Source organism: Amblyraja radiata, chromosome 16, assembly GCF_010909765.2.
Source record: "Amblyraja radiata isolate CabotCenter1 chromosome 16, sAmbRad1.1.pri, whole genome shotgun sequence".
NCBI classification, from domain to species: domain Eukaryota; kingdom Metazoa; phylum Chordata; class Chondrichthyes; order Rajiformes; family Rajidae; genus Amblyraja; species Amblyraja radiata.
Window position 1 is genome coordinate 50,033,488 of NC_045971.1, and position 8,165 is coordinate 50,041,652.

General features: G+C 48.1%; 1 long non-coding RNA gene across 1 annotated transcript in view; it reads right to left on the reverse strand.

The window, feature by feature from the left end:
- Window positions 1-6,723: 6,723 nt before the first annotated feature.
- LOC116982230 overlaps window positions 6,724-8,165 on the reverse strand; it is a 2,877-nt gene continuing 1,435 nt past the window's right edge. The window contains exon 3 of the long non-coding RNA XR_004414411.1: window positions 6,724-7,222. This is a non-coding gene — a long non-coding RNA (uncharacterized LOC116982230). The remainder of the gene's footprint in view (window positions 7,223-8,165) is intronic.

Sequence of the window (8,165 nt, forward strand, 5' to 3'; positions counted from 1 at the left end):
CTATTCCTCTCATGATTTTGTACACGTCTATATGATCTCCCCTCATTCTCCTACGCTCCATGGAATAGAGACCCAGCCTACTCAACCTGTCCCCATAGCTCACACCCTCTAGTCCTGGCAACATCCTCGTAAATCTTCTCTGAACCCTTCCAAGCCGAAGCTCTGTATTTCCCTCACCCCTGATGCCCAGTCGGAAGAAGGGCATCGGAAACTTCACCCATCGCTTCTCTCCAGGGATGCTGCCTGTCCCGCTGAATGACACCAGCATTTTCTGTTTATCTTGAGTAACACTTGCTGTGAATAGGATGTCCCCTTTTACGTCACCAAGCATAGGCCCAGCCTCCTAAACATAGAATATAGAACAGGACACAAGATAGACACACAAAGCTGGAGTAACTCAGCGGGACAAGCAGCATCTCCGGGGAGAACGAGTAGGTGACGTTTCGGATCGAGACCCTCCTTCAGACTCGAAACGTCACCCATCCCTTCTCTCCAGGGATGCTGCCTGTCCCAGTGAGTTACTCCAGCTTTTTTGAGTCTATCTTCTGTTCAAACCAGCTTCTTCAGTTCCTTCCTACATAATTCATCTTTATGTTTTATTCATTTCAGGAGGAAATCTCTCGGAAGAGCAGGTAGACAATTTCTTCTCTGAATCTTTATACCACTTGGACAAGTGTTTACAATGATCAATTTATAACGGACTGTTTACATTTTTGCAGCCTTAACGAAATAGGTCAGAAAATGTCGGTGACTGGAGGCAGCCTCTCGATGGGACATTTCAACTGCACTTTACCGTTTGCAGTGTGGAGAGAATATATTGCTACTGTTAAATCTAGTTAGCATTTCGTCACAATTTGATTTGTAAAGGTCAAGGTGGTATTTTACTAACTTCGAGCGACACAGCGGTGTACCGGATAGATTTACTGCCTCAAGGAGCCAGAGACTCGGGGTTCGATCCTATCCTCGTCTGGTGTGATACCTGTGTGTTCAGTTCTGGGCACCGTGTTAGAGGAAAACTGTTGTCAAGCTGGAAAGGGCACATAGAAGACTTAGACAATAGACATTAGACGATAGGTGCAGGCATAGGCCATTCAGTCTTTCAAACCAGCACAGCCATTCAATATGATCGTGGCTGATCATCCACAATCTGAGGAGAATGGGGTTGAAAGGGAAAGATAGATCACCCATGAGCGAATGGCGGAGTAGACTTGATGGGCAGAACGGCTTATTTCTGCTCCTAGAACTTGTATGAATTGTTATGGAGCACATTGGGGAGATCTTTAAGAAGGATCACCAGCCATTCTTGTGGAATTCTCTGGATGCTTTCAAGAGAGAGTTAGATAGAGATCTTAAAGGTAGCGGTGTCAGGGAATATGGTGAGAAGGTAGGACCAGGGTACTGAATGTGGATGATCAGCCATGATCATGTTGAATGGCGGTGCTGGCTCGAGGGGCCGAATGGCCTACTCCTGCACCTATTGTCTATTATCATTTGCAGATCTCCTCGTTAACAGCAGAAGGAGGTCCCTGGGACCAATGTTCAAGAATTCCAGCTCCAATCCCTCACCGTAACGACCCACCTGGATCTCTCTATTAGAGTGATCATATTAACCCACAAATCCTCACATACCACAGACCCTCTAATTATCTGCATCTGCCCCCAGACTCTGTGACCCTGGATGAGGATAGCGCGGATCCGGAGCTCGAGGTGTCCGGGAGCCTGATGAATGTGAGATTGACCGGGGTCAGGAGAAGCCTCGGCAACAACAGGAAGAGGTTTATGGAATGTCTCTGAGCGCCGGGATCGGAGGGATTCACATCGGGGAGACATTAGTGGGAGGTGGAGGTGGCGGGGAGTCGCCGCTGGAGTCTGGGAGTCGCCGCAGAGTCTGTGGAGAGGAAGAAATGGGTCGACCTGAAACCAGAGGAAGGATTCTGGACCATCGAGAGATATCACGAGGAGATTTCCGCAAGCAATTCTTCCCAGACCCCTCTCAGCCGGTCCCGTTCCCGGGAGGGTGGGAGTTTACCTCAGTTACGAATCGGGGTCAGTCTCATTTTATGATGCGGACACCAAGTCCCACCTCCACACCTTCACCGGGAATAAATTCGTGGGGAAAATGTATCCCTTCTTTGGTGCTTGGGATGAAAATCAATGGCTGAAGATATGCTTCATTCCCTGCTCGAATCAGTAAAAGGGTCGGGCCCCGGGACCGGCGTCATGAGCGGGGCTGAGGGGCTGTCTTTGGCTGTGGGGCAGAAACCGTGCGGTAAACAGGTTGGCGCTGAACCGGTTGTATTTAGTCCCCAAATTCCGCGTCGCAATAGACTAGTATAAATATCAGTGTCGGTTTGTGTCTTTGCGCATTTGTTCAATGGATCATCATTAGTGAAGGAATGGCGTGTGTGAGATCTGCCCGGCTCGGCCTGCGGACTCGGGAGCTGCGGACTCCGGTGGGAGGCGGCTGATTGGGAGGTCCGGGCCGCTGAGGAGGATTTTCACCGTCGGGGTTCGGCGTCGGCGTTCCATCAGCCCGGCGAGAGGGCCTGAGCATCGGGCCGCCAGGGGTGGCGACTGCGGGTGCTCGGAAGGCCCCGACCACGGGTGAACATCTGGGAAGATCGGAGGGGAGGCTGGCTGGACTATGGTGCCTTCCTCACCTTGGTGTCACTGTGTTATGTTGTGTCGTGGACTTTCTGTGTTTGTGCTTTTTTTTAAATTCTATTTTATGTTTAATATGTTTTATTATTTATTATTTATTTATTTTTATGATACTGACTGTAAAGGGAAATTCATTTCGTTGTCTCTAATTGAGTTTGAATACAATACAATACAATACAATACAATACAATACAATACAACATTCTGGGGTAACAGCGGGGGCAGGCAGCATCTCTGGAGAGAAGGAAGGGGTGAAGTCTCGGGTCGAGACCCTTCTTCAGACTAGTGTGAGAGGAAAGGGACACGGGAGGTAAGGTGTGAGATTAGTGATGGCCGATAGCACCGATGCTCAAACGGTTTCCCACTCCCAGCCTATTCAGAGGTGCTTTGCCGTGGGGGGGGGGGGGGGGGGGGGGGGGGAGAGAACGAGCAGGAGAGAAAGGGACACAACCGCCTGTCTGTCAGCAGATATTTCCCCTCCAAAATAAACTTTATTCAGAATGGAAATATAGTCAAGAGTGTTTTATTGTCATATGTCCCAGGTAGAACAATGAAATTCTTACTTGCAGCAGCACAACAGAATGTGAAATAATGAATGAATAAGTTTATTGGCCAAGTATTCACATACAAGGAATTAGCCTTGGTCGTCCGCCCGCATGTGACAACGACATACAGCGACAGTTAGGAATGACACATAAAACATGAATAATAAAACATTTTTGATTAAACATGTGAAATAAATAAAATACAAAAGTAGTAAAACACCGTACATTGTAAACAATATAAAAATGGGGAAAAGGGTTTGCGCGCACACACACACACACACACACACACAGACACACACACACACACACACACACACACACACAGACACACACACACACACACACACACACACACACACACACACACACACACACACACACACACACACACACACACACATACACACACACACACACACACACACACACACACACACCCACACCCACACCCACACACACACACATAAACATACACACACACCCACACACACACACACACCCACACACACATACATACACTCACACACACACACGCACACACACACACACACACACACACACACACACACACACACACACACACACACACACACAGAAAAACGAACATACAATAATAGTGCAATAATAATAATAGTCTATGTTGTTCAGAGCCCATTTGAGGTTGTGGTGTCTAATACTTGGATAGGCTGGGTGAGTGGGCAAATGTTTGGCAGATGCAGTATAATGTGGATAAATGTGAGGTTATCCATTTTGGTGGCAAAAACAGGAAAGCAGACTATTATCTACGCTGTTTCCAAGTCCAAGGTCACAGAGTCTGCAGGTGAACGGAGAGAGACAGAGAACCTCAGTTGGTGGGGAGGGATGAAGGAGTGTAGGAGACTGTGGCCACACATACGCGCCCACACACACACACACCCACACGCGCACACACACACACACACCCACACATACACACGCGCCTACACACACACACGCGCCCACACACACACGCACACACACACACACACACACACACACACACACACACACACACACACACACACACACACACACACACACACACACACACACACACACACACACAGAAAAACGAACATACAATAATAGTGCAATAATAATAATAGTCTATGTTGTTCAGAGCCCATTTGAGGTTGTGGTGTCTAATACTTGGATAGGCTGGGTGAGTGGGCAAATGTTTGGCAGATGCAGTATAATGTGGATAAATGTGAGGTTATCCATTTTGGTGGCAAAAACAGGAAAGCAGACTATTATCTAAATGGTGGCCGACTAGGAAAAGGGGAGATGCAGCGAGACCTGGGTGTCATGGTACACCAGTCATTGAAAGTGGGCATGCAGGTGCAGCAGGCAGTGAAGAAAGCGAATGGTATGTTAGCTTTCATAGCCAAGGGATTTGAGTATAGGAGCAGGGAGGTTCTACTGCAGTTGTACAGGGTCTTGGTGAGACCACTCCTGGAGTATTGCGTACAGTTTTGGTCTCCAAATCTGAGGAAGGACATTATTGCCAGAGGGAGTGCAGAGAAGGTTCACCAGACTGATTCCTGGGATGTCAGGACTGTCTTATGAAGAAAGACTGGATAGACTTGGTTTATACTCTCTAGAATTTAGGAGATTGAGAGGGGATCTTATAGAAACTTACAAAATTCTTAAGGGGTTGGACAGGCTAGATGCAGGAAGATTGCTCCCGATGTTGGGGAAGTCCAGGACAAGGGGTCACAGCTTAAGGATAAGGGGGAAATCCTTTAAAACCGAGATGAGAAGAACTTTTTTCACACAGAGAGTGGTGAATCTCTGGAACTCCCTGCCACAGAGGGTAGTCGAGGCCAGTTCATTGGCTATATTTAAGAGGGAGTTAGATGTGGCCCTTGTGGCTAAGGGGATCAGAGGGTATGGAGAAAAGGCAGGTACGGGATACTGAGTTGGATGATCAGCCATGATCATATTGAATGGCGGTGCAGGCTCGAAGGGCCGAATGGCCTACTCCTGCACCTAATTTCTATGTTTCTATGTTTCTATACCCTAAAGACTGTTGGGAAGAAGCTGTTCCTGAACCTGGACGTTACAGTTTTCAGGCTCCTGTACCTTCTACCGGATGGCAGTGGTGAGATGAATGTGTGGGCAGGGTGGTGTGGATCTTTGATGATGCTGGCTGCCTTTTTGAGGCAGCGACCCCGGAAAATCGCTTCGATGGTGGGGAGGTGAGAACCCGTGATGGACTGGGTAGTGTTCACAACGTTTGGCGGTCTTCTTCGCTCCTGGCCTTTTCATGTTGCCGAATCAGGCCATGATGCAACCAGTCAACATGCTCTCTAATGCACACATGTAGAAGTTGAAGAGAACAATTCACAGAAGCAAATTAATCCCCAAACCTGCACGTGTGGGAAACAGGAGAAACCGGCGCACCCGGATACCGTCGTGGGTTACCTTCTCTTATTTTGAGGGGCGTCTCCACCATACCGTGCCCCCCATGTCCAGCAGCGGAAGGAACCTAGACTGTGGCCCTCCCCCACCGAGCCTTGGCGTTGGCTGCACCAAGCTTCAGCGAGTCCCTTAGCACGTACTCCTGCAGTCTGCAGCGGGCCAGTCGGCAACATTCCCTGACGGACATCTCGCTCTGCTGGGTGGTGAGCAACGCTCGGGCAGACCAAAGAGCGTCTTTCACCGAGTTGATGACTCTCCAGCAGCACTTGATGTCAGTCCCTGAATGTGTCCCTGGGAACAGTCCGTGAATCACAGAGTCCTCTGTGACGGAGCTGTTCGGGTTACTATAGTTGGGTGAAGTTTATTCCATGCTTTAATTGTGCGGGGGAAGAACGAATTGCTGTACATATCTGTCTTTGTAGCTGGGATCACAAATTGGATCGAATGCCCTCGTCTGCTCCTAATTGGTTAGGGGTTGGTGTAGGTCTTGTGATCTATGTCTAGCTGACCATTTAACATTTTGTAAAAACAGGTCAAACGGTGAGCTTCACGTCTGTCTTGGAGAGGGTTCCACCCCAGAGAATTCAGAAGTTTGGTGACACTCGCTTCTCTCTCTCATAGGTGTTAATAACAAATCGAGCGGCCTGCCTTTGGACACGTTCGATGGATGAAATGTTGTTATCTGTGTATGGGTCCCAAGCTGCAACTGCGTAGTCCAAATGAGGTCTAACGAGGGTGAAATATAGCTTCTCGTTGACAGAAGCTGAACAATGATGAAAGTTGCGCCTCAGGAAGTTTAGGGCACCTGTTGCTTTCACTGTTGCATGATGAGTCTGACCATTCCAACGCAGATCGTTCGGGTGGAAACGGAGAGAGAGGGATGCAAGTTTTAAGTTAGAGAAAATCAATGTTCATACCGTTAGGTTGTAAGTTGTCCAAGCGAAAATGAGGTGCTGTTTCTCCAATTTGCAGAGCGTCATCCGAGATGTCTCGGGATCTTTACGGAACAGCGGTTCACCTCTTCTGTCATAGATGAGGACCCCCGCATGTGTCTCCTCTGTGTCCCAAAGCTCCGCTCTTGTTGTTGCTCCCAATCCCCCCCGGACTGCAGATGCTGGTTTATACAAAAGATAAGACACAAAGTGTTGGAGTAACACCGTGGGTCAGGCGGCTTCTCCGAAGAAAAAATCTGCGGGGCTTTTCCGACCGGGGCCTTTCTTCAAACTGAATGTTGCGGGTGGGGTGGTGGGGGGGGGGGGGGGGGTGAAGAACTGGAGGTGATAAAAGCCCAGGATCAATTAGGACCAGCCATTAATGATTGGCGTCTGGAAGGTCCATTGTTGGATTGGGAAGGCGTGAACTATAAACAAATAATGTGGAGAGCCGAGGAACTGGGAAAATGACAAGGAAGGGGGGAGGGAGAGGGGGAAGTGTTAGTAAAAGTTATTTAAAGTTAGAGAATTCAATGGTTAAAAAAAACCCCAAATAAACTTTATTCAAGGAAAAAAATATGTCCAATACCGAAACCGTGCAAGAAATTTGTCCGACATTCTCGGTGGCTATACGTACATTCAATACTGTTTACACAAATTTCACTCCCTTCTCCGTCTTTCTCGTGGAACCAGTTCCACAGTCCTCCACATTGTTTGTCTCTTGAGCCAACAATTGGACCTGCCAGACAGGTAATTTCATTGATCCTGGTCTTCTGGTCTTTTCTCACCCCCATCCCCCCTCCCCCACCACCACCACCAACACCCTCAGCCCACCCAAAGAAGGCATTGCTGGAATGAAAGTAATTAACAACAAAAAAGGAAGAATGCCAGAAGGGCCCCCCTTTTCCATTGCGATTGTTTGGCTTTGGAGTAAAAAATGTCGGTGTAGGCAGATGTGACAATGTCGTTCAAAAGGCAACGGGATCTCTACTTTAAAGCGAGAATATTTAATTTCTAGAGGAAGAAGGTTTGTGCAGTACTCGAAATGGAAGAACTTGCAGAGAAGTGGAATCGCCTTTCAATGCAGAGCGTCAATGCAGAGCGCCTTTTACCTGGAACGGGGAGAGGGAGGGCGGGCAACTATAATCGCTGCCTTCAATTCCTTGCGAGTGGTGGCCCTGAATGCGGACCTGGGGGAAACATGACCTCTACTTACATGGGGACAAACAGTCTGAAGACGGACCTGGGTGAAAATGCAGCTCTTGCTCCTTGTCGCCCCCGCACTTGAGGTAGACGGTGACTCTACACGTCTGCAACTTCTTCCCTATTGAGGACAGTACATACTTATTTTAAATATTTAACTACCACAAATAAGTAGACTATTCCTTCACTGTTTTGAACTCCCTAACTGATTATAAAATGACCCAAGATTTATAAATCAAAACACAATGTGATGGAGTAAGACAGCGGGCCAGGCAACAGGTTGAGGTAAGAAGGAAGGGCAGATGCTGGTTTACACAAAAGATAGACACTAAGTGCCTGTGTAACTCCGCGGGTCAGGCAGCGTTTCTGGAGAATATGCACAGAT